General features: G+C 45.5%; 1 long non-coding RNA gene and 1 pseudogene across 1 annotated transcript in view; both read left to right on the forward strand.

Moving 5' to 3' along the window:
• The window catches only part of LOC109487788, a 29,544-nt gene extending 27,535 nt beyond the window's left edge, over positions 1-2,009 (forward strand). Inside the window, exon 3 of the long non-coding RNA XR_002141280.1 lies at positions 1,914-2,009. This is a non-coding gene — a long non-coding RNA (uncharacterized LOC109487788). The remainder of the gene's footprint in view (positions 1-1,913) is intronic.
• Positions 2,010-6,814: 4,805 nt separating this feature from the next.
• On the forward strand, positions 6,815-9,432 carry LOC109487581 (annotated as a pseudogene).
• Positions 9,433-9,773: the final 341 nt, after the last annotated feature.

Raw genomic sequence — 9,773 nt, forward strand, 5'->3', positions numbered from 1 at the left:
AGAAATTGGCCGAAATAAAGGGAATAAGGTCGGCTAACTCCCTTGGTATATATTCCCTTTATTTCGGCCAATTTCTATTATTTTTCCAGCGATCCACGGTGCCTGGTAGAGGCTAGTCGGGGCGACAGTAAACGCTAGCCATTACAGCCCAGGCCTGTTACAGCCGGCGCCGCGGGAATGACACAGCGGTCCACCGGCGGGTACCGTCGGGCTAGCCTGGGTGCCACCAGGCCTGGGTGCCACCCCGCGCGCGAGTGTCTATCTCCTAAGTAAAAGTCATGGGAAGCCATTATAACTCCCGGCAGACCTACTTGGCACACTGGGTCTAATTATCTCCTCGCGCACGAGGCGTTAGAGGGCTTCGCGTGGACGAAGGGGTTTGGGTGGATAATGGTAGCGGACAAATACGGTTTCTCCCGAAATCTATCGCCAAATAAACGCCGGACTCTGAGGCACCCAGGGTTAACCGTCAGGCGTGCTAACAGCAACACAACAACCCGACCCCCCAGTAACACTAACCAGCGTGCCAGGCCCTGCAGCGTGCCTTTGCCGGTACTGTGGCAGAGTGGGGCCCAGTGGGGCCGGTAAAATTCGGTGGCCAGCTGGATACGCGCGCCAGGGGGCTGTTGTTGTTAGCGGGCCGGCTAGCTGAAATGCCACACCAGCGGTATTTTCCTGGATTTGTTCCATTTGATTTCAAAGTTGTTGAAAGAATAAATAATGGATAGAGATCAACTTCTTTTTGTCTTTTTTATTGTCTTCATCTTATGTAACTGCCTTCGTATTTCAGACAGCTTATGCATGAAATTCGCTTGTACAATGTATTTATATTTTGAACATGTCTAGTTTTGACATATATCTGCTGGAGTACTCTGTATTGATAACTCAGTTAACGTGATGATAGCCGCCATCGTGAAACGCCTAATCTGCAGTACAGTAGCATATGCCTTCTGACTGGTTAAAAAAATGAAAACAAAGAAGAAATCATGTCAATAGAGCCCAAAATGGAAGATTTAAAAAATCCTAGTCAATAGTGCCAAAAATGGCACTGCTGACAGGACGATCCTGTCAACAGTGTCCTGTTATTGACAGGATCGTCCTGTCAGCAGTGCAATATTTTCTGCTATTGACAGGATCGTCCTGTCAGCAGTGCAGTATTTTCTGCTATTGACAGGACGATCCTGTCAGCAGTGCAGTATTTCCTGCTGTTGACAGGACGATCCTGTCAATAGCCTCAGGCTACCCGAATAGAATGGGAAAAGGAGGAGACTGGTCGCGTCAAAGCTCGTACATGTGTGTGCCAAGTAGCCCCCACCAGGCCTTCCGTACGGGGGTACGGATCCTAGAATTCGGTAAAAAAAAAAGAGTTGGCCAGGAGAGTCCGCGTGAGGCGGGTTAATTTCCCCTCAGCGCGGCCAGTCAAACCACAAGGCGGCCAAACTCCCCTGGCAAATATTGTCCTATATATAGCCAGCGTAGTTAGTCTGGTAGAGACTATTATGCCAAGTAGCTGCATATATGTGTAGCATCTATTCTAAATGCCCTGGAAATGCAGTTTCAACTCTAAATTTAGCCGCCAATAGTAGCTAAAGTTGCTCTAAAACCTTAAAGCATCCCTTGCCTGAAGACGTTGTCGCTCATACATGTCATTAAAACGTCTTCAGGCAAGGGATGTCTTTAAAAAGACAACTAGACTAGTGGGAGGAGTTACTCACTTTTCAGTACCGTCTTCTCTCCACCAAAGCTCGATCCTCGACCAGCAAATTGATTCCCTGTTTTCCAATCGGCTTCGCTGTTGGATTTTTAGTGTCCGAGGATTACTGAAATTAGATTTACTGTGGCGGGAAACTGACAAGAGTCGTTTGACACCATGGTAACGGCGACGGTGTGACATCTGAGGTAACCTCTTCCAGATTGTACCGTGATCCTTTGGGCTGCACTCTCCGGACTTCACACAGGGGAAACAGGACTGTTTTCCAGCGTCCGTCAAAGTCACCGACCTATTCAGGTAAGTAGAAACGTGTCTCTCGTAGGCGAAATGCCCCACAAATCCACAATGTAGTCCTAGAAGGGGTCCTGCAGGGGGGGGGGGTCCCGACAATGCTCTACGCTGAATTCGGAAACCTCTCGATTACGCTTTACGATAAATTCCAAGTGGCTGTACGCAAATTTCGCTAGAATTACAGCGGTCCGTCTACGCTCTACGTAGAATTAAAACGGCCGATCACGCTCTACGGAAAAGGGCTTGCGGGCCCCCATAGAACTATGCTATAATTATGCTACCACAAAACAGAACACTGAACGCACTTTGAACAGTGTCCTATTATATAATATCTCATTGTCTCCATCCTTACATGCGGTTGTCAAGACGATCGACGGACGTTATTTTTAGCACTCATTACAAACAGAGCGTGCTATAACTGTACCATTGTCGTACATAAAAGACTCTACACTTGTACAGTCCAGTGTAGTGAAAGATTCCAAACTTGATCCCACGGTAATTACAGTGGCTTCTGGTTATAATATATGATAGTCCCGTCACTCATTCTCGTGTATGAATCGATATCTAACATCTGTGTCCATAATATCACACCATAGTCCATAATATCGCCACCTTGAGAAAAAGTGTGCTTAAACTTTAAAGATATTTTACTGCAACATACCTATGGTATGTACATTTGAGGCGTGCAGGGGTGCATACCAAAAGTATGTTGCAGTAAAAATATCTTAAAGCACACTTTTTCTCAAGGTGGCGATATTATGGACCCTGGTGATATTATGGACACGGATTTTACTACTATTCGCTCACTAACACTGATTCAACGCTACTACTTGTCACAATGCTTAAGAAGGAGAAGAGAGTAAGTATATAGGTGTGACGGCCTGGGTCAAGACAACAGAGACATGGATCACACACGATTCTAGCGTGCTGAAAGGGATTCGATGTGGATTTATTTGCAATTCAGAAGAAAAGACGACCAAAAATTATTGACTGTGACGTGTAAGTCACATTTTTACTATATGACATTGCAAAAAAAAATCTGTAAAAGTACGCAATGCTATCCATAGACGAATACGACTCTTTACGTAAGCGTAAGGAATTCAGACCAAAACTGGACTGCAACAATTCCTACCGTGACAAAGAATTCTACCTGAAATTGGAGGAAATTGACCTCACGGTAATCTTGGAAGACCAGGCCAAATTCCAAGACCATATGACCAACTGAAGGTCGAGACACGGGCGGTCTAGGTCAATGTCTTAAGAAAACCAGTCCCGACGTAAGAACCCCGAGGGTGTAAGGCATCCACCGTTCGGACATCTTGGCACATCCCTCGGAAATAACTCTTGTATCTTACCTGAGGACAGGTTCCAGATCAACATAGCGTTATCAACATAGAAGCGACGTCCTAAGAGTAACTTCTTCCCAATAACCATTGCTTACAAAACTAGAGTTCCACGATCTCATACCTTCGCCAAATGATGTTAGCTTTTATGATTATAAGAAATTATATATTAATCCCCCAAATTATGCAAATAGGATCCTCAATTGCATGAATTATATCTGTTGATCATATTCTCCACCAAAAGACAGTTTTATCTTAACAAAGAATGCCATGATGACATTTTCTCATAAATTATGCAAATGAGGCCCTTATTTGAATAAGTTATGTTTAATTATGTTCACCTTAACTTAACTTTCAAACACCCCAAGTATAAAATTCCAGGCAGTTACCACTATGCAATTATAATATTTTCTCATTAATTATGCAAATTAAGTCTTCATTTGCATAATCCATATCTGCCTGTGTTTCTCTCATTCTTAATAACATATGTCACAAGCTTGAACTTCCTATTATGGAATGCAGCTGATAAATAGAATTTCCTCATTAATTATGCAAATTACATCCATATTTGCATAATTGTAATATCATTATGTCAAGCATCACTTAAGCTACCTACATACCAAAAATCATGATGATCCATCAATCGGTTCTTGAGTTATCCCCCTTGAAACATTTGTCCATTAAACCCCCCTGCAGTTCTAGAGCAAGCAACTAGGGGGCTCAAACTCATGTCACTTCACCCCCAGCACAAGAGCTATCTACCAACCAAATTTCGTCACCCTAGCATGTCTAGATCATGAGATATCAAAACCGGATGTTTTGCTGCAGTACCATGACAAGCCGCCAGGTGGCCCAAAATCTAATCATTTTGAGGTCTCATCAAGACCTACCCACCTACCAAGTATCGAGACAATCCATCAAGACCTTCTCAAGTTATCGTGTTTACAGACACACACACACACACACACACACATACACGAACGCCCCTGAAAACATAACCTTCTTGGCGAAGGTAATAACTCCTCCCATCACTACTTTTATACTTCTTTTGGTGTTTCTACTTTTCTCATTGATAAAAACTCTGTGTCTGAAGACGAGACTCTCACCACCCAAGACGCCCACGTTTCTGTGTCTTTCACTTAGAAGGAGCTTGACACCTTGCTTAATTGGCTTTCATTTTGTTCTTAGTCTTACCAAGTGTCTCCTCCCACTAAACAGGTAAAGCCCGACATCTGATCTAGATATGCCGCCTCCTTTAAACAGACAGTAGGAGTGAATAAGAGGCCTTCCTCGTTAAAAACGAAAAAAACTTCAAAGAACACCAGAATACAATTATAATCATCCTGAGATGGGGGCCTGCATGGGGGGGGGGGGTCCCGACAATGCTCTACGCTGAACTCGGAAACTTCTCGATTACGCTTTACGATAAATTCCAAGTGGCTACACAATGCATCACATAGTATCAAAACGGCGAATACGCTCTACGCAAAATGCGCCCAATACACTCTACGTTGAATTAGAGCGGTCCGTCTACGCTCTACGTAGAATTAAAACGGCCGATTACGCTCTACGGAAAAGGGCTTGCGGCCTGAGATTGCAGACCCTTCTGTGATCTTGTGTATCTGCCCCCCACCCCCTCCCCCAAGACGTTTGATCCTCACGACTATCGTGTGTCCGCGACATAAAATCTGAGAAGCCCCGGCCCACTTAGGGAGTCAAAGGCCGCGAACCGCTCCTGTGGTGGGGTTCAGATGACCTTGAACGGTTGGCTGACATTGTGAAGAAAATGGCATCTCTGACAAATAGAAACCGTGTGCATGTAGCAGGCTCACAAAGCTAATTACGGGTGTCACTTTAACCTAATTATAGCATGTGAAGAATCTAGTATACCAGAGTCAGACAAATTGTAGTTGCCTTTTTCGCAGTCGATAGATGATGTGAACCTAGAGGTCACTATAGTCGTAAAGTTGATGGATTGACGACGTTTCAAGTGCCCAGCTGCATGCCGGGAAATGAGGCGGAACGTTAGGTCCCGGCATGCAATGTGATAGCAGGTCGTCGTCGGTTGATTGGCAGCATATGTGTGTTTTAGGAATGGCGTAAAACACTTGTGTTTCTTTGATACGACCTCGACGCAACATTTTCTTGAAAAGTTTTCAAAAGGTTTTAGATGCGGAAAGAATGTTAGCAGGCTTTACAATAAGATAACAGTACAGATAGACAACTCTTTATTTTCATTCCTTCACATTTTCTTCTTGTCCTTTGGAATGGATTTTGGCATTCTGCGACATAAGTATCGTTTTCCAATATTTTTTTCTTCAATTTACGGCATATATTTGCTCATTTTGCAGCTACTTTGTACGATTTACAGAATTTTTGAAAACCTTTTTTTTTCAAACTGACAAAAATTCATGCGCGCGTGGATGTCATTCATATAATCAAATCATCATGGCCTTATGACAAGTTATGTTCACTTTATATAGGTTCATTTCGTGCGCTTCCTTGCGGCACGACTCATTACTACAGCTAGAACCCTACTGTTTGTACATAACGTATAACACGTTACAATGATAGCAATCATAAAAAATTGCACCAACAGTCTACTGTTCACCATACCATACTCAAGTCATTTGTTCAACCCTCATAACCACGCACATTTCATAATGAAGGCAACTTTTTTTTGGCCAAACTTTTTGTCTATTCGCACACTCGCATCAATTTTGGGGTTCCCAATGATGTTATCCATATAATCAAATCAGCATGGCCTAGACCTCACGAAAGTAAACTGTCCCGTCTGGAGTCCTGCGGCGTTCTCCCAAAAAGCACCTGTTCTGGAGCGCACCATGCGGCCAGGGGGCATTTCTGCAGGGTCACTGCAAATGTCAGCAAAGGCCCAGTAAACAGTGAAGTCCCACGCGCGCCAATCTGTCCTCCCTACCGCCCACCTGCACTACTGTAGCATCGGTCCTGGCCCACTGTCTGTCATCTAGGTCAGTGCATATACATACAGATCCTCCGGGCCTGGGGATTGTTTCAACTTATCGATATTATTCACAGAAAACATTTGTTCAGCGATCAGTTTCGCCAACCCTGAATACAAATTCAATTTTGGGGCATAAAAGTCATATAGGCTATCCGTAAACACTACAAGTGACTTCTGTGTTGTTGCCATGTGGCATGTGGAACAAACAGACTTCTCTTCCAAACAAATTTGCCGGACGATCCCTGGTCTTGCTCGAGCGGCCCTGAGTGCTCTTGACTCTAAACGTTTTGCACTTTTACGGAACAAAGCTCGGGGTTATATTACTAACATCGCTACTTGTTAAGTGTCCTTGGCATGACCTAATTTTTCCGCAAGGCTCGTACGTTTTCGTCAAAGAAAACTGAGTAAATTGGATCTCCATTTCATTTCCTTTCCTCTCATGTCGTCCGTGTCCATCTTGATTTGTTGTTGCCATGGTGACACAAAATTGCTGATCCTGTTGCTATGGCAACATTTTTCAGGTTCGATCCACGTGAGTGGGATTGCTAGCTATTCAACTACGGGGAAGCCGTCGGCCAGCATGGGCGTGCTCAGCAGCGTCGGTGCGACGTCTTTCCTGATGTCAGCAGTCCTCCTGCAGACGATAGTCGCCCAGGAGGTGACCTATGCAGGCCACAAGGAGGATAACCGGTGTATCTGTACGTTCATCCCGCCGTACCAGGCGGCGGACCACCCCAGCTCGCACCCGCAGCAGCCTCCTCCCCCCGCCGACCCCTGCCCGCCACGCGACCCGGACGTGGCGTCCTTACGCACGGACCTCGCCTTCCTACAGTCGCACCAGCTCGCCAACCGCGAGCAGCTCAACTCGCAGACCTCGCGGCTTCACAACCTGACGTCCCGGCTGTTTCAGATGGAGGACCGCGTGCACGGGACGGAGCGGGGCCAGCGGTCCTGGGACGCCCGCACCGCGACGGTCCAGCGGTCCGCCTCGGAGATGCGCCGCCTCATCAGCCGACAACAGGACACCATCATGTTCCTACGGGCCCGGCTGGATGACATGTTCCAGGTACGTTGATAAAGATTAGACATCCAGGTAAACAATACTCATAGGAAATTCAAACTCTACTACTGGATAATTTTACGAAGATGATTTCCGGACATTGAAGAAGAGTGACGGATGTCACTCCAAACGTCCGGAAATTATCTCCGTAATTTATCCAGTAGTAGAGTTTCAATGTTCCAGGTAACAATTCGCCGTACCTTTGGATAGTGCTAGGAAGATCAATTGGATAGGGTTAGAAACTTGACCTATAGCCTAGTTGGCGATAGGCCAATGATCGTAGATTTTTCTTTCAACAAACGTATGCAGAATTTAGGGCTGATTGTGACACTGGTAGTATTGTTATAGACACGTGTTCTATCAATTGTAGCATCATGATAGACGTAGTGTAGTAGACGGCACGTAACCCAGCAGTACAAGGCAGGGAAGGGGCCTAAATCTCCGCGATCCGGAAGTTAAGACGCCAAATCCCCCAGCCCCAAACAGTCTCTGAGTTGGTTAGGCCTAGGAAAAAATATTGTGTTTCCTGTTTCCCGACCGACCCTAGAAAAAAAAACTGCCGACCCTAGCCTTTTTGGGGGGATCCCTGCAATGGAAATATGTTTTTCAAGCTGATTGACCTTTGCTGATTTCTCCATGATCTGACACCTGAATGATGAAACGTTGTACAATAAATTTGCCAACACTAACATTGAAAAAAGAAGTGTCCTCATGTAAGTTTTACTTTGTTAAACTTTACTGTATAAGTTGGATCACTAGAGGTCGCCAAAGTCTAATTTAAAAAAAAAATGAAAAAAAAAGATAATCCCTACCTACGGACCCTACTTTTTTCAGGACTGAAGCAGGAAACATAACATGTTTTCCTAGGTGTTACGTCACTCCAAAGACAATAGGTCTTCAACTGTAGCATATAGCATATATAGCTATAGCAAAGGCCACCATTTAAACAACAACAAAAAACGTTATCTTTGATCGATTCGCTTCGCAGAGTCTTGGATTTTTGGTGACAGATTTTTTTTTTTCAGGAGATGTCCCAAATGCGTGACCTGAACCAGAGGATGATGCTAGAGATCCAAGATGAAGCCGAGAAGAGCGAGAAGAACCGAGACAGACTCCACAAGCTCAGCAGACGGCAGGAGAAGACGGAGGGCGAAGTCAAGGAGTTTCTCTGGGCCATCAGTCAGGTCATGTCCTCCTTAAAGGAAACCGAGAGGAGGAAACTGGCCAAGATGTCCAAGCAGAGGCCCTTAGCTCCCATGGTGGACGACGCCAAGACGACTCCTGAGCCGACGGAGTCTCCTTGGGTCCCCATAAGGACTGCTCCTTGGGAGGAGTCGGTTCCCACGCCCAAGCCTAGAAGACGGTCGCTGAAAAGTCGGCATGACAGCCGTGCGGGCCACGGTCACTGGTGGCAGAAATAAGCCTCAGGAGTCTGGGATTTGAGGCTTATTTTGACTGGACATTATGTACATGTAGTTGGTATATAGTGATATCAAGACTCTCTCCATATGTGTGAAAAAAAACAAGAAATATGAACAGTACGTTCAAAATAGCCTCTACCGGGCTTCGGGAAGCGGCTGGATTTCCGGAAAGAATAGAAATTGGTCAGATAGACAGATAATTTGCCAGGGGAGTTGGTCCGCGCTTAAATAGTACAGTTTGCCGCTCGGGTGAGGCTATGCATACGCTCACCATGCCTTGCCTTTTTTTTTCATGGTCGCAAAGGACACGTGCGGGAAGAAAACGTTTTATGTCGGGCCAAGTAGGACTTCGCGCCACCCACAGATCCGTGAATTCTCCGTGCCATACACGAGGGACCCACAAATCGTGGTGAAAACCTGCTCAACAACCCATGCACGAATCAACAAAGGTACAATTCAGTCTTGCTGGAGCCGTGTTCTGTTGACGAGAGTCCGGAGGGAGAGGTACATTTTATACGGCTGCAGATCGGTGGGAAAATCTGCCAAGGGTCAAAACAAGAGGGCGACCTGTGACTTCCCTATGGGAAGGTAGTATCAAAACAACACTGGGAGTTCTGTCTGTCAGCAAGGTAGTCTACTAAACAGACACAATCGTAAGATTGTAGTTGTGTCTTTAGTGATCCATATTTTTTCTAGAATCATGAAATGATGATGTACAACTGAGGCTGTCTAAAGCCCCTGTCACACAAAGCCATATACGATCATATACGGTCTCCAAAACACTGTAGAACTCTCCCCAACAATGGTAAGGAGTAGGTAGCAAGGTTGGCTGTGGTTGGCAGGCGTTCGGCTCCGCGCCAGCCGAATGTTTCAAAACGTTTTCGGGAGGTTCGGCCACGGTTGGCTGGTGCGTGGTTGGCTTGTCAGCAGTGTTCCAGGGTCAAATTTGACTCAAATTTAATTC

The sequence above is a fragment of the Branchiostoma belcheri genome, unplaced genomic scaffold, assembly GCF_001625305.1.
Source record: "Branchiostoma belcheri isolate BF01 breed outbred unplaced genomic scaffold, Haploidv18h27 scaffold9, whole genome shotgun sequence".
NCBI classification, from domain to species: Eukaryota; Metazoa; Chordata; class Leptocardii; order Amphioxiformes; family Branchiostomatidae; genus Branchiostoma; species Branchiostoma belcheri.